Raw genomic sequence first — 24,171 nt, 5'->3', positions numbered from 1 at the left:
CTTGGGGCGGGGCAAGAGGCGGGGAGGAGGCGGGAGAGTGGAGCGGCTTGACTGCGCCTGTGCAGCATCTGTCTTCGCCGTCTTCCTGTCTCAAGAGCAAGCTGCGGCCTAGCATTTGTCTGGTTCTATCTTGGTGGGTGTTCTGTCACGTCGTTATTGCAATAATCCCCCCCTTCCCTTTACAATAAACTTACATTGAGATCCAGAGAAGAAGGGCCAGGTCAAATCACTTTCTCCTGTTCTGCACACTGCTTTACTCCTTCCCGTTTCTGAAACTTTACTTGGCACTCAGAATATATTAGGAGGCAGGCTAAACGTCTTACCCGGGCTCTTGGGTTGGAATCTGAATTGGGATAGGGAGACTTGAGGGTCAAGTGTGCCACTAATCCGTGTGGTTTGAGGAGAGATGTGTTCCCTCGCTGAATCTGAGTTCAGGAAAGGATTGGAGTGTTTTCTGTAAATATTTGATGAAGGCATGCTGCAAACCTAGACCACGTTTGTACGGAGGCTACTGAGGAGAGCGAGACACAAGGTCCCTGGTGGAGTGTTCAGATGATGGACAAAAACAGAGTAGGTCAACTAAATAGAAAATTACAAACTGTGGTAAAGTAATGAAGGAAAAACACAGATTGTTCTGAGAAGGAGTAAGGAGAGGGAGTTGATGAGGTGTCTGAAGATGCTTACAAAGAAGTGATATTTAAAATGAGATCCGAAGAATGAGAAGCTAGCCAGGAAAGAATAGTGGGGATGGTGCGGGTGGAGGGTGATTAAAGAAAAAGACCCACATATGTGGATTTTCAGGGAGCAACAAAGACATCTCCCACCACAAAGAGGGAGATAGGAAGCCAGGGGTTGAGTTTATGATATGACAGTGTCCTAAACGCTTGACAACTTCTTGTGGCAAATTAGAAGTAGTGTTCAGTTCAGTTCAGTTGCTCAGTCGTGTCCGACTCTTTACGACCCCATGAATCGCAGCACGCAGGGCCTCCCTGTCCATCACCAACTCCCGGAGTTCACTCAGACTCACGTCCATTGAGTCAGTGATGCCATCCAGCCATCACATCCTCTGTTGTCCCCTTCTCCTCCTGTTCCCAATCCCTCCCAGCATCAGAATCTTTTCCAGTGAGTCAACTCTTCGCATGAGGTGAGCAAAGTACTGGAGTTTCAGCTTTAGCATCATTCCTTCCAAAGAAATCCCATGGCTGATCTCCTTCAGAATGGACTGGTTGGATCCCCTTGCAGTCCAAGGGACTCTCAAGAGTCTTCTCCAACACCACAGTTCAAAATTATCAATTCTTTGGCACTCAGCTTTCTTCTGCCTCTTGAGAAACCTGTATGCAGGTCAGGAAGCAACAGTTAGAACTGGACATGGAACAACAGACTGGTTCCAAATAGGAAAAGGAGTATGTCAAGGCTGTATATTGTCACCCTGCTTATTTAACTTATATGCAGAGTACATCATGAGAAATGCTGGGCTGGAAGAAGCACAAGCTGGAATCAAGATTGCCAGGAGAAATATCAATCACCTCAGATATGCAGATGACACCACCCTTATGGCAGAAAGTGAAGAGGAACTAAAAAGCCTCTTGATGAAGGTGAAAGAGGAGAGTGAAAAAGTTGGCTTAAAACTCAACATTCAGAAAACTAAGATCATGGCATTTGGTCCCATCATTTCATGGGAAATAGATGGGGAAACAGTGTCAGACTTTATTTTGGGGGGCTTCAAAATCACTGCAGATGGTGACTGCAGCCATGAACTTAAAAGACGCTTACTCCTTGGAAGAAAAGTTATGACCAACCTAGATAGCATATTGAAAAGCAAAGACATTACTTTGCCAACAAAGGTCCATCTAGTCAAGGCTATGGTTTTTCCAGTGGTCATGTATGAATGTGAAAGTTGAATTGTGAAGAAGTAGTGTTATTAACCCCATTTTGTTATTGACCAACCTGCAGTTCAGAGAGGTTAAGTAACTTGCCCAAAGGCAAACCCTGTTAACTGTCAGGTAGGGTGTTTAAGGGTTTTCCCAGTTGGCACTAATGGTAAAGAATCCACCTGCCAATGCAGGAGATGTAAGAGATGTGGGTTCGATTCTTGGGTGGAGAAGGGAATGGTAACCCATTCCAGTATTCTTGCCAATAAAATCCCATGGAAAAAGGAGCCTGGTGGGCTACAGTCTATGGGGTCTCAAAGAGTCAGACACAACTGAGGACAAGGGTGTTTGAATCTACCAGGTCTACCAAGTGGAACATCTGATCCATTGTGCCCTTCTATGAGAATCTTATGGGCTGTAGGAAAGACCAGGTGATGCACCAAGAACATAAGACTTATGTCAGAACTTTTAGATAAAAGTATCTCTCTACTTCAGAAGGAGCTGAATTCCTACCTCATAACAGTTTCATGTGATAAGTTTCAGTTCAGTCACTCAGTTGTGTCTGACTCTTTGCGATCCCATGGACTGCAGAACACCAGGCTTCCCTGTCCATCACCAACTCTCAGAGCCTACACAAACTCATGTCCATCAAGTCGATGATGCCATCAAACCATCTCATTCTCTGTCATCCCCTTCTCCTCCCACCTTCAATCTTTCCCAGCATCAGGGTCTTTTCCAAAGAGTCTGTTCTTCACATCAGGTGGCCAAAGTATTGGAGCTTCAGCTTCAGCATCAGTCCTTCCAATGAATATTCAGGACTGATCTCCTTTAGGATGGGCTGGTTGGATCTCCTTGCAGTCCAAGGGACTCTCAAGAGTCTTCTCCAACACCACAGTTCAAAAGCATCAATTCTTCGGTGCTCAGCTTTCTTTATGGTCCAACTCTCACATCCATACATGACTACTGGAAAAAACATAGCTTTGACTAGAGGGACCTTTGTTGGTAAAGTTATGTCTCTGCTTTTTAATATGCTGTCTAGGTTGATCATAGGTTTTCTTCCAAGGAGCAAGCGTCTTTTAATTTCATGACTGCAATCACCATCTTCAGTGATTTTGGAGCAGTTATAAGTTTAGAAGGGTAGAATTAAACGAGCTGGAGATATACATCAGTTCAGTCGCTCAGTCGTATGTATATATATCCCAAACAATAATGCAGAAAGGTTCATGCACTCTAATGTTTATAGCAGCATTATTTACCATTGCCACATGTGGAAACAACCTAAATGCCCACCAGCAGATGAATGGATAAAGAAGATGCCTTTTATGTACACAATGGAATACTACTCAGCCATAAAAAAGAATGAAATCTTGCTGTTGGCAGTAACTTGGGTGGACGTGGAAAGCATTGTGCTTTAGTGAAATAAATCAAAGGGGAAAAAACAAATCCTGTATGGTATTGTATATGGAATCTAGAATAAACAACAAACTAGTAAAAATAACAAAAAAGAAAGAAAAAGACTCTCAGATATAGAGAACAGACTAGAGTTACCATTGGGGGAAGGGAAGAAGGAGGGGCAAGGTAGGGGTAGGGAATGAAGAGGCACAAACTACAATGTATAAAATAAATAATTATAAGGATATATTATACCACATAGGGAATATAGCTAATACTTTATAATAACTGTAAATCTAGTATAACCTTTAAACATTGTTGAATCACTCTGTTGTATAACTGAAACTTATATAATATTGTATATGAACTGTATCTCAATTAAAAATTAACGTAAATATAAATAAGAGATAATAGTAGCCCCAAAGTGGAAACAACTCCAATGCCCATCATCTGATGAGTGGATAACAGAATATGTTATTTCTTTACAATGAGTATTATTTGGTCATTAAAAGGAATGTGGTAATTGTACATGGTATAGGATGAGTGGACCTTGGTAACATCATGCTAAGTGATAGAAACTAGGCACAGAATACCGCATATTGTACAGTTCCATTTATATGAAATGTTAAGATTAGACAAATCTATAGAGATAGTAGTTTGTGGTGTTGCAGATGCAGAAAATTTCCTCTACCCTTTCAGGTTCTTCTGAGAATTAAATTGACATGAGAGAAATTAACAGGAGAAAATCAAACAAAGCTTAATACACATAAAATAGAGAGATACAAAGAAACAGTAATTCACCAAAGTGTTTGAAATCTCCCCTTAAACACTATCTTCAGCTGAAAACAATAGAGGATATTACTGGGAGGGGTTTGGGGCTTTCAAGGAGGAAGGCAATTAACATAAGACGGAAGAGCAAATGTTTGGTGAATAAATGTTTGCTGGGCCATGCAGGGTCAATGGGACTTAGAGTGGACTCCAGTCTCTGAGAATCTCCCCATCACACTTAGCCCATATTCTTCGCAGACATCTCTGGGGACAGCTCTACTACTGTAACAGGCCTTCTGTCTAAATTCTTCAGGCAGTTAAGGGAAAGGTCAGAGTTTCCTCCTGTGTCTTTTTTTGGCCTTGACTATTTTCAGTTCAAAATAGTCTGCATGCTAAAGAGACATTTTGGGGTGGCAAGTTTTGCCTCCCTACATTACCACCCTTGAAGCCTCTTTAAAGAAGTTTCACAGTCCAGGACTTCCCTAGCAGTCCAGTGGTTAAGGATCTGCGCTTCCACTGCAGGGAGCTCAGGTTCAATCCCAGGTCTGGGAACTAAGACCCCACATGCTATGTGGTGTGGCAAAAAAAGAAAAGTTTCGCAATCCAGAAGCTGAGTTGGTAGAAATTGTTCCATCTCATTAAGCCAGTTCCTTTAGTCTTGACACTAGGTCAGTGCAGTTAAGTTCGTTTCATGAGGTAATGATGCAGGTGGGTTATCAAAGTTAGGTTGATAAAGTGTAAGCAATACATTTCTATGGAGACAAAAGAAAAATAAAGATAAATGATTGGAGCAAATTATAAACCTATTGTCTTAGTCCTGAGAAATGCAAGTCAGGAAGACTTCTAGATGTCAGGGTCTAAGCACCTTTTGCAGTTTGAAATCTCGCTTATGATGTCATCAGCTGTTCCAGTAAACTGAGTGTCTCACACAACAACAGGCACGAAGATCATCTAAATGTGAGCTGATGGATATGATTATAATTTTATCACTTTTTGTTTGAAATATTTTTCTCCCTACCTGCTGCTGCTGTTGCTAAGTCGCTTCAGTCGTATCCGACTCTGTGCAACCCCAGAGATGGCAGCCCACCAGGCTCCACTGTCCCTGGGATTTTCCAGGCAAGAACACTGAAGTGGGTTGCCATTTCCTTCTCCAATGCATGAAAGTGAAAAGTGAAAGTGAAGTCGCTCAGTCGTGTCTGACTCTTAGCGACCCCATGGACTGCAGCCTACCAGGTTCCTCCATCCATGGGATTCTCCAGGCAAGAGTACTGGAGTGTGGTGCCATTGCCTTCTCCGTCTCCCTACCTAATCTCCTAGAATTTGGGAACTCTTGCTTGCTCCTTGGTAGAAAAGCTATGACCAACCTAGACAGCATATTAAAAAGCAGAGACATTACTTTGCCAACCAAGTTCGGTCTAGTCAAAGCTATGTTTTTTCCAGTAGTCAGGTATGGATGTGAGAGTTGGACTATAAAGAAAGCTGAGCACCAAAGAATTGATGCTTTTGAACTGTGGTGTTGGAGAAGACTCTTGAGAGTCCCTTGGACTGCAAGGAGATCCAACCAGCCCATCCTAAAGGAGATCAGTCCTGAATATTCATTGGAAGGAGTGATGCTGAAGCTGAAGCTCCAATACTTTGGCCATCTGATGCGAAGAACAGACTCTTTGGAAAAGACCCTGATGCTGGGAACGGTTGAAGGCAGAAGGAGAAGGGGATGACAGAGGATGAGATGCTTTGATGGCATCATCGACTCGATGGGCATGAGTTTGAGTAAACTCTGGGAGTTGGTGATGGACAGGGAAGCCTGGTGTTCTGCAGTCCATGGGATCGCAAAGAGTCAGACACAACTGAATGACTAAACTGAACTGAGGGAATATTCTTATTTTCAGGCGATATTGTTATTTGCATAAATTCACTAAGAATCTGTTCTTAGAATACAATTACAAACATTGGTTATATTACCAGGGCTTTGCCTGGAATGTCATATTTGAGATAGACATGCATAGACTCATATATGACCAGACAGCTTAATGGAAAGAATCCCTTAACATTCCTCTCAGCTTTTAATTGTCTTGTTAATAAATTTATTTTTTTTTACTAGCATCTGTAAGACCCATGAGAAGATGCAAAGATGTCAATCAGACTCCATAAACCTTCCCAAACTGTTACTGTTGTTATGCTTAAGGTTAGCTGTTATATTGTATCAACCTTTAAATTTGATTTTTTTACAGGTACCAATGTGGAGAAGGCAATGGCAACCCACTCCAGTACTTTTGCCTGGAAAATCCCATGGACGGAGTAGCCTGGTGGGCTACAATCCATGGGATCGCTAAGAGTCAGACACGACTGAGCGACTTCACTTTCACTTTTCACTTTCATGCATTGGAGAAGGAAATGGCAACCCACTCCAGTGTTCTTGCCTGGAGAATCCCAGGGACGGGGGAGCCTGGTGGACTGCTGTCTCTGGGGTCGCACAGAGTCAGACATGACTGAAGTGACTTAGCAGCAGCACAGGTACCAATGAGACAGTTTTTTATGGTGAGAGCTGTCTAAAAACCTCGGCAGTTTTTCAGTTTAAAGGATCCATCTTCTGGCCATTGACAAGTAGTATCTTAAGAGCAACACAGTTAAATTGCGAGAGGCATCTGCACAAGAGAAGGCAAAGGATGCTATCCTCACAAGGTCCAGAAAGGTCCAAAAACAGTCTTTAAAAGTGAAGACCTGTACCACATCACTAACAAAGCAACAAAGGTTCAGATGACAAAGGCCCCTTAGGGACTGGGACCCCTTATGACAAACTTCCCCGAGAGATGGCATGGCTTAACAAAGGGACTGCTAGGAAGCCCAGTCTATTTGACTGGCTGCCAAATGCACACCAGTGTGTATGCCTTCCAGATGGCAGAGACCAGAGAGAATCTTCCAACGGGTTTGCAAGCCAAGCTCTCAAAACACAGAGCAAGGCAAAAGGAAAACCTAATCAGACCAATGGGTTTCCTCCTTTTATAACAAAGAACACAAAAGACAGACACAAAGAGAAACAGGGATCATCTCTGGGAAGAAAAGAAGAAACAAACCAAGAGTACTCCATCGAATTTCAAGGGTTGCTGAGTCCAAGGAACCCTACAAATATTTCCTCCTGATAACCTAATTTTAGAAAAGAGAAAAACTCTTGCCATTCTTGTTTCCAGCAGATCCTGATGGCAGAGATCCAGGAGACTGATAGGCTCGGTAAGGATTCTCACCTTCTGCCAGGTTTTGTCAGCTGTCCCAGGATCTCTTCACTGCAGCAGCTTTGGGGCAAATTGTGTCCAGTCGCTAAAACCATCCCATCCTCACTGCCAACTGTTAAGGAGGAAGAAAGTTTACTCTCCCCTTCTAGATTCTTATGGCTGGTCTAAGAATGCAATTAACATGAGATAAATTAGCAGGAGAAAATCAAGCAAAACTTAATAACATGTGTGCATGGAGAGACCCAGGAACACTAATGCACCAAAATAGCTGAAACTTTCACATTAAATACCATCTTCATCTGAAGCAAAAGACAATGTTGTGGGTAGAGGTTTAGGACTTCAAAGGGGGAGGAAGGCAATTGACACAGAGATGGAAAAGCAAACGTTTGGTAAGAAAATGTTTGCTGGGCCATAAAGGGTCAGTGGGACACAGAGTGGACTCGGGTCTTTTAAGAATTTCTCCTGATACCTATCCCATATTATTTGTAGGCCCTCTAGATTCTTCAGGCAGTTAGGAGGAAGGTCACAATTTCTTTCTGAGTCTTTTGGGTCTTTATTATTTTCAGTTCAAAATAATCTGCATGCTAAAGAGACATTTTGGGGTGGCAAGTTTTGCTCCCCTACAATGACTGACGCAGCTGGGAGAAGATGGAATTAAGAGTGCTGACTGGTGTGGGTTTTCTTTTGGGGATGATGGAAATGTTCTGAAATTAGGTGGGGTGATGGTTGCACACTCTTGTGAATATACTTAAAACACCAAAGTGTGTATTTTAAAAAGGCGAATGGTACAGTATGTGAATTATGTCACAATAAAGTTATGAAAAGAGATGGTAGATGTGAAAATTTGTACAGTTTCTAGTCTATAGAAAGTGCCAGAAAAAACAGAAGCTGTTGTTTTTAGCTGGCTAGGGGTAATTGTTTGAATTACAAATCCGGTTCTCCACTTAACAAAAGCCTTCACATCAGGGGGTTTCTCAAACAGCCAGCTTCCTCAAAGCATCTAAATATCTACAAATTCCAGAATTTTTTTTCCCTCACAGCATTTCAAAAGTTTATTGTGTAAAAAGAGAAACAGCAGACAATCTGTCTTCTGAAGTGTTCAGCGGGGTTTGGTTTTTCTGGTTATCTGAGTGGGTGTTTGTTGTCAGAACTCGGGTACCCTGAGGAGATGTCCCTCAGTAACTAGGAAATGAGGGTAAAGCAATTGCCCTTCAAAGGGAGCCTCCAAGTCTTGAGCCAGCAGGCCGGAGCAAAGATTAGCAAAGTCCTCTGAAGGGTACAGTGTGGGTTCCAGGCCTTGTTTCCCTGATGAGGGAATGTGATAGCCAGTCGAGGAAAAGAATGTGCCCATTGTGAACTTGAGGAGAATTTATATCCCACTAATGTGAAAATTGTGTAAATCTTAATTATGTCGAATTTGTTCATAATGCTGGTCATAGCAAACACCCTCTTCCAACAACACAAGAGAAGACTCTATACATGGACATCACCAGAAGGTCAACACCGAAATCAGATTGATTATATTCTTTGCAGCCAAAGATGGGGAAGCGCTATACAGTCAACAAAAACAAGACCAGGAGCTGACTGTGGCTCAGATCATGAACTCCTTATTACCAAATTCAGACTTAAACTGAAGAAAGTAGGGAAAACCACTAGACCAATCAGTATGACCTAAATCAAATCCCTTATGATTATGCAGTGGAAGTGAGAAATAGATTTAAGGGCCTAGATCTGATAGATAGAGTGCCTGATGAACTATGGAATGAGGTTCATGACATTGTACAGGAGACAGGGATCAAGACCATCCCCATGGAAAAGAAATGCAAAAAAGCAAAATGGCTGTCTGGGGAGGTCTTACAAATAGCTGTGAAAAGAGAAGCAAAAAGCAAAAGAGAAAAGGAAAGATATAAGCATCTGAATGCAGAGTTCCAAACAATAGCAAGAAGAGATAAGAAAGCCTTCCTCAGCGATCAATGCAAAGAAATAGAGGAAAACAACCGAATGGGAAAGACTAGAGATCTATTCAAGAAAATTACAGATACCAAGGGGACATTTCATGCAAAGATGGGCTCGATAAAGGACAGAAATGGTGTGGACCCAGCAGAAGCAGAAGATATTAAGAAGAGGTGGCAAGAATACACAGAAGAACTGTACAAACATGATCCTCATGACCAAGATAATCATGATGGTGTGATCACTGACCTAGAGCCAGACATCCTGGAATGTGAAGTCAAGTGGGCCTTGGAAAGCATCACTACGAACAAAGCTAGTGGAGGTGATGGAATTCCAGTTGAGCTATTGCAAATCCTGAAAGATGATGCTGTGAAAGTGCTGCACTCAATATACCAGCAAATTTGGAAAACTCAGCAGTGGCCACAGGACTGGAAAAGGTCAGTTTTCCTTCCAATCCCAAAGAAAGGCAATGCCAAAGAATGCTCAAACTACCACACAATTGCACTCATCTCACACGCTAGTAAAGTAATGCTCAAACTTCTCCAAGCCAGGCTTCAGCAATACCTGAACCGTGAACTTCCTGATATTCAAGCTGGTTTTAGAAAAGGCAGAGGAACCAGAGATCAAATTGCCAACATCCACTGGATCATGGAAAAAGCAAGAGAGTTCCAGAAAAACATTTATTTCTGCTTTATTGACTATGCCAAAGCTTTTGACTGTGTGGATCACAAGAAACTGTGGAAATTCTGAAAGAGATGGGAATACCAGACCACCTGACCCACCTCTTGAGAAACCTAAATGCAGGTCAGGAAGCAACAGTTAGAACTGGACATGGAACAACAGACTGGTTCCAAACAGGAAAAGGAGTTCATCAAGGCTGTATATTGCCACCCTGCTTATTTAACTTATATGCAGAGTACATCATGAGAAACGCTGGGCTGGAAGAAACACAAGCTGGAATCAAGATTGCTGGGAGAAATATCAATCACCTCAGATATGCAGATGACACCACCCTTATGGCAGAAAGTGAAGAGGAACTCAAAAGCCTCTTGATGAAAGTGAAAGTGGAGAGTGAAAAAGTTGGCTTAAAGCTCAACATTCAGAAAGTGAAGATCATGGCATCCGGTCCCATCACTTCATGGGAAATAGATGGGGAAACAGTGGAAACAGTGTCAGACTTTATTTTTGGGGGCTCCAAAATCACTGCAGTTGGTGACTGCAGCCATGAAATTAAAAGACGCTTACTCTTTGGAAGGAAAGTTATGACCAACTTAGACAGCATATTGAAAAGCAGAGACATTACTTTGCCAACAAAGGTCCGTGTAGTCAAGGCTATGGTTTTTCCTGTGGTCATGTATGGATGTGAGAGTTGGACTGTGAACAAGGCTGAGCGCCGAAGAATTGATGCTTTTGAACTGTGGTGTTGGAGAAGACTCTTGAGAGTCCCTTGGACTGCAAGGAGATCCAACCAGTCCATTCTGAAGAAGATCAGCCCTGGGATTTCTTTGGAGGGAATGATGCTAAAGCTGAAACTCCAGTACTTTGGCCACCTCATGCGAAGAGTTGACTCATTGGAAAAGACTGATGCTGGGAGAAATTGGGGGCAGGAGGAGAAGGGGATGACAGAGGATGAGATGGCTGGATGGCATCACTGACTTGATGGACGTGAATCTGGGTAAACTCCGGGAGTTGGTGATGGACAGGGAGGCCTGGTGTGCTGCGATTCATGGGGTAGCAAAGAGTCGGACACGACTGAGCGACTGAACTGAACTGATATTTTTCTACTTCTCTGTACATTCATCCTATTAATTTCTGAGAGTCTGATATTGAAACTCCAACTAAAAATCTTAATTTATCTACATAAAACAAATAATTGTAAAATATAGTGGAACTGTATGTACCTTTGTTCTATATTTTCCAAGTCTCCTGTAAATGTGTTGTCATGTTTTCACAACTTAAAAAATATAATGAAAGTTTAAAAAGAAAAAAGAAGGTGCCTATTCTGAGGTGGGGCTGTTCAGACACAAGCCTGAAGCAAGTTAAAGGAATAACACCGAACTTTCCAGGCCCTGGTTCAACAATAACTAAGGGAAATAGGGTCTCTCAATGGTTGAGCTAAGGAAACTGACCAAGGTTCAAATTCCAGCCCTGTCATTTACTTGCTGGGTGACCTTCAGTAAAATTATTGAACTTCTGTGAGCCTCAGTTTGTTCATATGACATTAATAATAGTATAATAGGGTTATAATGAGGATTCAATTAGTTAATACATGTAATTAATTTAGAATGTACTCACTACTCATAAGAACGTAGCTTCCTGTTCTGATTATACATGAAAGCATGGAAGATACAGTTGTTTAATACTTTTTACATATTCTAGAAAAAGCTGGCTTAAAATTCAACATTCCAAAAACTAAGATCATGGCATCCAGTCCCATCACTTCATGGCAAATAGAAGGGGAAAAGTGAAAATAGTGACATTTATTTTCTTGGGTTCCAAAATCACTGTAAATGATAACTGCAGTCACAAAATTAAAATAAGCTTGCTCCTTGGAAGAGAAGTTGGGACAAACCTAGACAGCATATTAAAAAGCAATGACATCACTTTGCCAACAAAGGTCCATGTAGTCAAAGCTACGGTTTTTCCAATAATCATGTACAAATGTGAGAGTTGGACCATAAAGAAGGCTGAGTGCCAAAGAATTGATGCTTTTGAACTGTGGTGTTGGAAAAGACTCTTGAGAGTCCCTTGGACTGCAATGAGATCCAACCAGTCCATCCTAAGGGAAATCAGTCCTGAAGATTCATTGGAAGGACTGATGCTGAAGCTGAAGCTCCAATACTTTGGCCACCTGATGCAAAGAACTGACTCATTTGAAAAGACCGTGATGCTAGGAAAGACTGAAGGCAGGAGGAGAAGGGGATGACAGAGGATGAGATGGTTGGATGGCATCATTGACTCAATGGACATGAGTTTGAGCAAACTCAGGGAGATGGTAAAGAGCAGGGAAGCCTGGCACATTGCAGTCCATGGGTTCACAAAGAGTCAGACACGACTTAGTGACTGAACAACAGCAACATATTTAGAAGACATTCAAATGAAGGTAAGTAGTTTCAAATTGATTGTTAAACTTCTTGTAGTTGAGGATTTTTAACAAAGAAACCTGATCTGACTGTCAAGGAGGAGGTAAATAGCCAAGCTCGAGGTGTCAGTGCTAGCTTGTGGGTGAAGGCAGGGGATGTGAAGAGCTTTGGAGGAAAAGAGCACAACTTGAGAGAGAAGAACTCTACAGCAAGAGAGAGCATGGAATATTCCAGAAAGAGCAGCGAGGCTGGAGTGTACGGACTCGGGGTGGCAGGTAGGGGGTATATGGTGAGGCCAGATCCGTGGGGCCTGGAGGCCTTGCTAAGGACTTGACCTTCATCTTAAAAGCTTTTCTTCCAAGGAGCAAGTGTCTTTTAATTTCATGGCTGCAGACACCATCTGCAGTGATTTGGATAAACACTTCCTAATCAGCTGGTTGAGACTTCTGATTGAGGAACAATTCCAACTCTACATCACACCCCCTATGACTTACCTACTTCTTCCTATAAAAGTCTAAGGTAAAGCCCCTCCGTCAAGATGATCTTCCTGACCCAGAGATCGAACCTGTGTCTCCTGTATTGCCAGGTGGATGCAAACTACTATATACAGAATGAATGAACAACAAGGGCCTACTGTATAGCATGGGCTTCCGTAGTGGCTCAGACAGTAAAGAATTCAACTGCAATGCAGGAGACTTGGGTTCAATCCCTGGGTCAGGAAGAACCCCGGGAGAAGGAAATGGCACCCCACTCCAGTATTCTTGCCTGGAGAACTCCATGGACAGAGGAGCCTGGCAGGCTACAGACCATGGGGTCGCAAAGAGCCAGACAGGAATGAGCAACTAACTCACTGTGGAGCACAGAGAACTAGACTCAATATCCTGTGATTAAAGCATAAGGGAAAGAATACAAAAATAGAATGCATATAGTATATAACTGAGTCACTTGCTGTAACAGCAGAGATTGGCACAATAGTGTCAATTACAATAAAAAATATATTATTGTCTCTGTTATCTTAGCCTCAGTTTTCTCGTCTGTAAAATGAAAATAACAGTGCTACCCTGCAGGAATTTGAGAGGAATGGGTTCATGCATGAAATGTTAGCCTGCTATTATTACAGATTATGTTGGAAAAACAGTTTGGTCTTCTCAAAGGAGTGGGAGGCCACTGTCTATGCTGCTGCTGCTGCTGCTAAGTCACTTCAGTCGTGTCCGACTCTGTGCAACCCCATAGATGGTAGCCCACTAGGGTCCTCCATCCCCGAGATTCTCCAGGCAAGAATACTGGAGTTGGTTGCCATTTCCTTTTCCAATGCATTAAAGTAAAAAGTGAAAGTGAAGTCGCTCAGTCGTGTCCGACTCTTAGCGACCCCATGGACTGCAGCCCACCAGGCTCCTCTGTCCATGGGATTTTCCAGGCAAGAGTACTGGAGTGGGGTACCATTGCCTTCTCCGACTGTCTATGAGAAGCATCTAAATCACGCTCAGTGTCTGCCACTCTCTTTGTTCTCTTCTGAACCAAGTGTCCAGAGGCAGAGCCTTGCAAAAAGGTCGCCATGCTTCTGCTTCTATGTCCCTGCCACTCTGGTATAGCAGAAGCTCTTGTTGTCCTTCCCAATTCCCCGGGGTCTTTTTTTTTTTTCTTAAATTTTTGGCCATACCCTATGGCTTGCAGGACCTTAGTTCCTCTACCAAGTATCAAAGTCATGCCCCTGCATTGGAAGGTGAAAACTTAACCACTGGACTACCAGGGAAGTGCCCTTGTAGCCTTTTAATGGACTCCAGTGCATTTCCAGCTGCCAGTATCTGCTTTTCTCAGCCTAAAGACTTCCCCCACCCCCCAGAATTGAGGAAGGTTGTTCTTTCCAGGTACAGATCTAGCTGAAAATGACCAGTGGCACTCCCCAAGGAGCAGCCCTCAACAGGTGACACAGAGAGCTGGTGTATAAATACCTCTGTTCCCCCCGACTTCAGGTGAAGAAAATCTGAGGCATATATTTTGTGCTAGGTTTTTCTCAGGGAATTAACTCTACTCTTTCCTGGTTTAATAACACGCCACCCCTTTCTCGGGTCCCTTCTGTGTTGGGGGCCAGAGTGAGGCACTCCACTCGTGGCAAAGGTCATGAGGAAGGAGGCTCGACATAAGCAAAGGTGGGATCGAGCCTCAGGAGTCCCCCTGGAAATCCTTGAGCATCTACCCCCATAACCAGAGCCTGCCTGCTTTACTACTTTGTGCTCCCACCTACACCTCTGACTTTACAGGGGGCTGTCCCCCACCACCTCTTTCGGAGAAGGAGTTAACTTAGAGCTCCAGTTAATAAAAACTCCTGGGGGTGACAAGAGTGTTTTAACCTACAAACTCCTCTGAAGGTTCTCTAGCCTGCCTGACAGGCTTGTCCGGCCACATGTGATTGCTCACAGCCTCCCAACTGTGAGAGGCACGAGATGCTTTAAACCTTCTAAAAACAGGTTCCTTAGAAAAGTTAGAAAACTATTAGTATAAGTATAATGGGCTGATTAGAAATTGTATTGGTGAAGGGTTTTTCATTTGTTGAACCAATGTTTGTTGCTAAGTCTCCACATCCCCTGCCCTTACACACATTAATGAATATATAGAAGAAATAAGTATTGACCTTTGATATTAATCACGTTAGACCTTAGGCTAAGTAAATTCTTTCCTTAACTAAAACCCACTACATCCTCACCCTATAGGAATGTAACTTTATTTGGGTGGCATCTGTTTTAAGAATAATCACCCCTGGAGAAATAAGTGTCCTGGTTGACTGACCACTGTCACAAGGAGAGGGTCATAAATTGTCAGCAGGCCCCCTGGCCAGAAGATGATGTAACACCCCTAAGACCTCTGTATACATTTGTATGAAGCACCTGACTTTGATAAAAGTCAGGACTGCTGACCCCGCGTGACTTTTGCATAACATCTCAGTTTATAAAAGTAGACCATGGAAAATAAAGAATTGGGATCAGATTCTCGAAATATTGGTCTCCCCATGTCGCTCTCTCTCCCACTCTGGCTGAGTCTCCATCTGGAGCGTGGAACCTGCCATGCTTACTAATTATGCCTGGGCTCCTAAGATCCGACTGGGGAGGCCTCAGTGTCTCCTCTCCTTTGGGAGAACGGAATGACGCCTGCGGCCTATGTAAGTGGTGCAAACTTCTTGTCTTGACGTTTTATTGGTCTCCCGCGTAAACCAAGCTACTCAGCTTCTTTTCTCCACTGAATTTTCCTACTGAGCTATCCTCATTCTATTACTCTTTATATCTCTAATTAATATCTAATTGAAGCTATTGTATCCTGATCCTCGCCGACGCTGTCCCCTCTTCGAACTCCCTGGATCAGCCGGGGCTGGACCCCGGCACTTCTGTACTCTCCTACCACTCTGCCCTGCACCTTCCACATAAACTCTTGTGCTTAAGTGTATGCTTCAGGGTCTGCGTCCCAGAGAACCTGCACTCACCATCAGGCTCAACTGGTTAGACAGGGACTGAACCTTGATCTAAGACAGCCACCCTTGGAGGGCCAGAACTCCACTCTGTGCGTAATTATGATTAAGCGAAGCAAGCTGATTCTTTTTCTCATGGAGCAGAGAAGAAAGAAACTAAAGTAGGAAAAAGAAGAACAGCAAAAGATGGGCTGGATCCAGGAACCTGCGCTGGTGTGCTTCCTTGGGCATGTGTGTGTGTCCGTGTGGTTTTGTTTGTTTATTTTTGGGTTTTTTGCACCATGTGGCTTGTAGGATCTCCAGTTCCCCGACCAGATTTTGAACTGTAGTCCACGGCAGTAAAAGCCCAGAATCCTAACCACAAGGCCACCAGGAAACTCCTTCTGTGCAGTTTTATAACAGCTTCACCAGTGAGTGAACCTAAGCACAGTTTTAAAAAGTTCAGTTCGCAGAGGCTTCAGGGCCAGACAGGCTTGAGTTCAGATCAGGTGTGTGTGTTGCTGTTTGGTTGCCAAGTTGTGTCCAACTCCTTGTGACCCCGTGAACTGCAGAGTGCCAGGCTTCTCTGTCCCTCACCACCTCCCAGAGTTTGCCCAGGTTCATGTCCAGTGAATCAGTGATGCCATCCAACCATCTGAGGTCTGTGTGGTCTTTAGCAAATATAGCTCGGCACTTCTGAGTCTCCGTTTCCTCCATTCTAAATGGGAAAAGACAAGCCACCTCATAGCAATTTTAAGGATGAAATAAAGGAATATATGTTAGGCAACCTGGGACATAGTTTGTGATCAGTAAACGTAGCTCTGTCCCATACATGAGATTATCTACAGGTACCGGCACCTACAAATAGATCCTGTCTTTTGGTCACCATGGCGACCCTAGACAAGCTCATAAATTTCCTCTAATGAAGCTGAGATATTTTCATTTTTCCCTGCTGTGCTTGTCTGTGTCTTGCATAGATTAAAAACTCCCAGAGGAGTCACATTTTAGAGTATGTGGTCTGACCATTTGTAATCCACATCACCTACTCTAATATGGGCAAAAATAATCAAACAGGAAAAATCAAAAAGGTTCAATTCAATCTTCCCTAAGCCCTAAGGTGCCTCTATAGATATTGGACAGCTTAGGGACCAGCTTAGGGAACTGAGAGGGGAATACTGAGAACAGCTGTTGGTTGACTTTGGGAGGTCAAGAGTAGCTTCCAGTCAGTTGGTGTAATTTGAGAGACCACCAAGTAAGACCTCCTGCTTCACTGACTCTCACTCCACCTTCGCTTCAGGTTTGTAATTCATTTTGATTCCTCCTGAGGACCTGATCTTACCAGGTCCTAAGCTAAGCATGAGAGTCTCAGATAACAATCTGGCCCAAGATCTGCCCTGAGGAACTTAACTGTCAGCAACCTCCTTTTCCTTCTTTGTGAAATGAAGGCATTGGAGGCAGTGATTTTTAAAATCCCTTCTTATGTTGAAATGGTATGATTTTTTAGAACGTGAAGTCAACTCTATGAGCAAACCCTGAGAAGAAAGGCTTTGCTTGGAGATAAAGATAAGGTTGGGAGATGATTGAAATGTCATGGATTTTTGCAAACACTTCACAGTGTTACCAAAACACAAACCCAGCATCTTTCGTTCCATGGATCTAAAAGGGCTATGATGTAACTGGGGACCTGCCATGTGGATAAGCTGTGTCCACAGTTGAGATTCAGGCTGTCTGGACCAAGACATCTACAGTCACTTCTGCTTTAACACTTGTTTTGAAGATGGAATTTGTTCCAACACAATTGATATGTCAGAGAACCACTTGAGCATAATGCAAATTTTTATTTCATCCACAAGAAACTTTAGGTGAAAGCAGAAAACTGCCACCTTCTGACTCAAATTCGTAGTGAGGAATAAAAAACAAGTCTGGACTGAAGCAAAGAGAGACTTCATTTGAACAGTTTATTGCAAGGAGAGGATGGGGGCAAGCTACAGTTGTAGCATGGAGAAACACCCACCGTGAGGTCTGCGGTTTAGAAAGAAGTTCTCTTCAGTGTGTATTAGTCACTCAGTTGTGTCCAATTCACTGTGACCCCTGGGCTCCCGCCAGGCTCCTGTGTCCATGGGATTCTCCAGGCAAGAATACTGGAAGGGGTTGCCATTTCCTTTTCCAGGGATCGAACCCTGGTCTCCTGCATTGCAGACAGATTCTTTACCATCTGAGCCATCAGAGAAGCCCCTTTATGGATCAAAGTAACCAAGGCCAGAAGGAACTGGCTGTGGAGAGAAGGATGAAACAGACAGAGTAACTTGGAGAATGTCAGCAGACTCAGGAGGTTGCTAAGGAGGGCTGGATGCTGGTTCAGGTCCATGGTGGGCCAGGTTCAGGGGCCTCAGGGAAGGAGAGAGCCTTAAACCAAAGTTTGGCTGACAAGAATTTTGTTCTGATTGTGTTAAGTTGCTTGAATCATGTTTAGCTTTTTGCAACCCTATGGAATGTAGCCTGCCAGGCTCCTCTGTCCATGGAATTCTCCAGGCAAGAATACTGGAGTCGGTTGCCATTTCCTCCTCCAGGGGATCTTCCTGACCCAGAAATCTAACTTACTTCTCTTATGTCTCCTTCATTGACAGGCAGGTTCTTCAACCACCTGGGAAGCCCTTTGTTCTGATTGGGACAAAACAATTCAGCTACTCCTTTACAAGGCCAGGAATGGGAATTTGGAGGGTCTGTGTACGGCCTTGTCTTGGGTTAATAAGGACGGTCATCCAGAACCTTGTGTAACCTCAGTTACGCAAGAAGAATGGCTTTAGGCGTGTTTCCCAAACACAGAAAGGTGAGGGGGTTTCTTTAGCCATCGCTGTTTTCCAGGATGGTAAGACTCCAGTTAAATTCACCATTCTCACTAGATATATGCAAACACACACACACACACACACACACACACACACGCGCGCGCGTGCGCGCGCGCGCGCAAGTGTTTCAGACAGCCACGGCTTCCTCAGTTCTCTACGTGTGTTACGAGGCACACCTACCCCCATCTGGTGTCATAGCTATCTCACAGATTTCAGATAACCCTCTCCCACCACACCACACAACCCTCCCGGACTTCCACAAGCAAACTTCAGTTCTCTCTCAAGGAAAGACGCCATATTTATCGTGGTAGTTACATGTTTCTTAGCTTCCCAGGTGGCTCAGTGGTAAAGAATCCGCCTGCCAATGCAGGAAATGCAGGTTCAGTCTCTGGGTTGGGAGATCCCCTGAAGGAGGAAATGGCAACCCACTCCAGGATTCTTGCCTGGGAAATCCCATGGATGGAGGAGCCTGGTGGGCTATAATCCACGGGTTGAAAAGAGTCAGACACGACCTAGTGAACATACATGTCTGTGTTTCTTAACCATTTAATATGTGCAAGAATATGGCACTATCTTTATTAGGTTCCTACCTTAAAAAAAAAAAAAAGAGTGTCCCTGAAAATATTTCCCAGGGTTGTGCCCTTAGCCATTTTCCCCATTACAAGCCCTGTGGTTTGTAATTGCATGGTTGACATAGCACGGTGATACTCGGGAGCTCATAATATAATCATGTGATAGCAGAGCTGACTGTACTGGCGATGAGGAGCCTCTTTGGAGAGAAAGTACATGAGCAATGGCCCTGCACCAGCCCAGGATCACTGGTCTCTGCGGTGTGTATCCTGCATGTCTGTGCTCCGTGTCTAGCACACGGCGGCGTGTCCAACACAGGGCTACCCAGCAGAGGCAGGAAGCAGGGCTTGGATCCAGAGCTTGCTCTGCTTGCCAAACACTCGTGGCTCTGTCTGCTCAGAGGGAGCTCCTGTACTTGCACAGGAAGGAGGAGGAGAGAGTTTTAATTGCATTTGGAATTGGAGTGAGTTAATTAAATGAACAATATTGTGTCTTACACCCCAAAATGAGATTCTACTAATAACCTAAAAAGTCCTTCCAAAGTTTCCTAGAAAAAGACACTGTGTATTGAATGCTCATGGCCCAAGGCCCTTGGCCAGGAGCTCTGATTGCCCCGAGCCCCCTCCAGGCTGCTCTGAGGGCTCAAAGGATCCAACATGTCTGCACTTTCGGAGTCTGGTGTGCCATGCAGAGCTTTGACTCAAAGTGAAGATACTGGGTTGGCTAAAATGTTCATTTAGTTTTTTTCCATAGGCTGTTACAGAAAAGCCCAAATGAGCTTTTTGGCCAACCCAATAAAATGAAGAGTTCCAAAGAATAGCAAGAAGAGATAAGAAAGCCTTCCTCAGTGATCAATGCAAAGAAATAGAGGAAAAGAACAGAATGGGAAAGACTAGAGATCTCTTCAAGAAAATTAGAGTTACCAAGGAAACATTTCATGCAAAGATGGGCTCGATAAAGGACAGAAATGGTATGGACCTAACAGAAGCAGAAGATATTAAGAAGAGGTGGCAAGAATACACAGAAGAACTGTACAAAAAAGATCTTCACGACCAAGATAATCACGATGGTGTGATCACTCACCTAGAGCCAGACATCCTGGAATGTGAGGTCAAGTGGGCCTTGGAAAGCATCACTACGAACAAAGCTAGTGGAGGTGATGGAATTCCAGTTGAGCTATTCCAAATCCTGAAAGATGATGCTGTGAAAGTGCTGCACTCAATATGCCAGCAAATTTGGAAAACTCAGCAGTGGCCACAGGACTGGAAAAGGTCAGTTTTCCTTCCAATCCCAAAGAAAGGCAATGGCAAAGAATGCTCAAACTACCACACAATTGCACTCATCTCACACGCTAGTAAAGTAATGCTCAAAATTCTCCAAGCCAGGCTTCAGCAATACGTGAACCGTGAACTTCCAGATGTTCAAGTTGGTTTTAGAAAAGGCAGAGGAACCAGAGATCAAATTGGCAACATCCTCTGGATCATGGAAAAAGCAAGAGAGTTCCAGAAAAACATTTATTTCTGCTTTATTGACTATGCCAAAGCCTTTGACTGTGTGGATCACAATAAACTGTGGAAAATTCTGAAAGAGATGGCAATACCAGACCACCTGACCTGCCTTTTGAGAAACCTATATGCAGGTCAGGAAGCAACAGTTAGAACTGGACATGGAACAACAGACTGGTTCCAAATAGGAAAAGGAGTTCATCAAGGCTGTATATTGCCACCCTGCTTATTTAACTTATATGCAGAGTACATCATGAGAAATGCTGGGCTGGAAGAAACACAAGCTGGAATCAAGATTGCCGGGAGAAATATCAATCACCTCAGATATGCAGATGACACCACCCTTATGGCAGAAAGTGAAGAGGAACTAAAAAGCCTCTTGATGAAAGTGAAAGAGGAGAGTGAAAAAGTTGGCTTAAAGCTCAACATTCAGAAAACTAAGATCATGGCATCCGGTCCCATCACCTCATGGGAAATAGATGGGGAAACAGTGGAAACAGGGTCAGACTTTATTTTGGGGGGCTCCAAGATCACTGCAGATGGTGACTGCAGCCATGAAATTAAAAGATGCTTACTCCTTGGAAGAAAAGTTATGACCAACCTACTTTGCCAACAAAGGTCCGTCTAGTGAAGGCTATGGTTTTTCCAGTAGTCATGTATGGATGTGAGAGTTGGACTATAAAGAAAGCTGAGCGCCGAAGAATTGATCCTTTTGAACTGTGGTGTTGGAGAAGACTCTTGAGAGTCCCTTGGACTGCAAGGAGATCTAACCAGTCCATTCTAAAAGAGATCAGTCCTGGGTGTTCTTTGGAAGGAATGATGCTAAAGCTGAAACTCTAATACTTTGGCCACCTCATATGAAGAGTTGACTCATTAGAAAAGACTCTGATGCTGGGAGGGATTGGGAACAGGAGGAGAAGGGGACGACAGACGATGAGATGGCTGGATGGCATCACTGACTCGATGGATGTGAATTTGAGTGAACTCTGGGAGTTGGTGATGGACAGGGAGGCCTGACGTGCTGCGATTCATGGGGTCGCAAATAGTCAGACACGACTGAGCAACTGAACTGAACTGAACTGAATAAGATGAAAGGTTCTCACCAAAACGGTATAATGGGACCACTACTCAGTAGAAGCTTCCCCCTGATAGCTCAGTGGGTAAAAAATCCTCCTGCAAAGCAGGAGACACAGGAGATGTGTGTTCGATTCCTGAGTTGGAAATATCCCCTGGAGGAGGAAAAGGCTACCCACTCCAGTGTTCTTGCCTGGAGAATTCCATGAACAGAGAAACCTGGCAGACTACAGTCCAAAGGGTAGCAAAGAGTCGGAGATGACTGAGCAACTGAAGATCAAAAAAAGCTCAATAGAAAAAGGGCAGGGGAAGAAGAGGTAGGTGCTAGCAGAAGCGTCTACCGGTGAATGAAAGCTATTTCTGTACTAAGGTAACCAGACATCCCAATGTACCCAGGACAGTCTTGGTTAATGTGCCCCGTGCCCCCTTTATTTTCAAAAGGGACCTGCTCACCCTATTTATATTCTAAAAGTTGAGACTCCTTAATAAATACTTGGTTAAACAACCTGTGGTATAATAAAAAATATGTATTTGGTCTCTGTCCCTGGTTCCTGACATCGTGTTCCTAGGTTCTAAAACCCTTGGAATTTCCTAAGATATAGGAATGTCTTTTATTATTCATAATGAGCTTATGAGTTTATGCTAATGAGGTTACTCTTGGTGGGCCCTTAGATAACTTAGGATGGAGACTGGTTCTCAGAGGAACCAACCGTGTGATTACAGGACTGGAATTTTCAGCCTCACTTCATTTCAGGGGAAGGGAGAGGGGCTGCCAGTTGAGTTCAATCACCAATGGACAATGATTTATCAATCATGCCTACACAATGAAACATCCATTAAAACCCGAAACAGGGGGTTTGGGGGATCTTCTCAGTTGGTGAACTTATCTATGTGCTAAGAGGGTAGCTCATCCCATCTCCATGGGGACAGAGGCAACTGCACTCTGGACTCTTCTCCTCTCTTATCCACCTTTTCATCTGGCACTAGTCATTTCAACCTCATCCAAAGAAAGAAAAAGAAGAAGCAATCCTTTTTGACTTGACCCAAAGCTGCCACCTACTTCGACTCTTCCTTAATCCCCTCCTTCACCTCCAACTAGAGTAGATCACTTCCTTCTCTGAGCCCTGGTGGTTGACAAGGTTCATACTCCAACTGAAGACCCCGACTGTTCACTTGCATCAGGAATGTTTTCTGTTAAAACTCATCCAGTAGTACCTTAAGTTAAATACACGCTTATTATCTCGCTTCATAAGAAGACTCAGAGTCTGAGGATCCAGGGCCAGTCAGAGGTCCAGTGAGTTCCTTCAGGAGCCCAATCTCTTCTTGCCTTTTTGTTCCTCCTTCCTAAACTGTTAGTTTTTTTCATTTTCACTCTTGTCATCTTGAAGTCACAAGATGGTCATAGCAATTAGGCAGAAATCCTCATACCAACCTCCCAAAGCAATTTAAAAAAATTCGATGTGTATTTTTTTAACGAAAATATAGTTGATTTACAATGTACAGAAATGTGGATCAGTTTTATACACACACACACACACACACACACAGGTCTCTTTGACCAGTACTGGGGCCAAGAATACTCACATAGAGGGATGGGATTTCCAGGGCTGCCTAAGACAAACATGACTCTTCCTAGGGTTGGAAGAGGGATCTCTGCCCTTACAACATCCCAGGGGAAGGGATGGAGGGTGGAGAATGGGGAATGGCTCCTGGGCTTTGAAGCCAGCCAACTCTGACCATCTGTTTCCCCTTGGCCATCACACCTCAGTGCTTCTGCATCTCCAATACCTGGGCCCTTCTTGCAAACACCGCAAGGGACAGGCCTCCTCTCCCCCAGTCCCAGGAATGCTCAAAGTCCCCCCAAGGAGCTGGAGAGCACTTGGTAAGTGTTTTATGAATAAATGACAACAAAAAAGAAGAAAAGATTTGGTTTTATAAAGCAGAAGGAAGGGAGAATTTGGAAGAAATGTGTTTCATAGACTTAATGAACATTAGAGTCTGTGGAAAAGGAATTCTTTGCTAGAGCCCATGACTGAGTGTCCGGGATTCCATGAGTCGCTGAAACTTTAGGAAATGTTTGAATAAATGTGTATATGAATCTTGGGTATGAAGTGTTCTGTGGTTTATATTGCATCCTGAAAGTTCCTGAAACCCCCCAAAGGCTTAGAAGCTCCACCTCGAATGGCCTGGAACAACTCTTCGATTACCAGAGGGCAAACCAGAAGCTAGTGTCCTATGGTGAATTATAACCTAACTGATCAAGTGCCCAGGGCACTGGATTCCTAGGACTTATCCCTAGATGATCGCCTTCTCCATCTGTTCTATTTTTAGGAAGCCAGAGCAAAGGTGTCATTATTCTACCGCCCAGCCAGCCTGGAAAGTCTCTCCTGCTGACTCACTACCATCCTCCTGAAAGGTTGTAGTTGAATCACGCAAA

General features: G+C 43.7%; 1 long non-coding RNA gene across 1 annotated transcript; it reads left to right on the top strand.

Annotated features, from left to right (window-relative positions):
* The first annotated feature begins 15 nt into the window (after positions 1–15).
* Positions 16–24,159, top strand: LOC129650690 (uncharacterized). The gene is made up of 3 exons (XR_008713933.1): positions 16–133; positions 23,503–23,616; positions 24,066–24,159. It is a non-coding gene; the product is annotated as an uncharacterized LOC129650690 (long non-coding RNA).
* The last annotated feature ends 12 nt before the right edge of the window (positions 24,160–24,171 follow it).

The sequence above is a fragment of the Bubalus kerabau genome, chromosome 4 (genome assembly GCF_029407905.1).
Source record: "Bubalus kerabau isolate K-KA32 ecotype Philippines breed swamp buffalo chromosome 4, PCC_UOA_SB_1v2, whole genome shotgun sequence".
Classification (NCBI taxonomy): domain Eukaryota; kingdom Metazoa; phylum Chordata; class Mammalia; order Artiodactyla; family Bovidae; genus Bubalus; species Bubalus kerabau.
The sequence above is the reverse complement of the archived record's forward strand: the minus strand, read 5'-3'. Positions and strand labels throughout refer to the sequence as shown.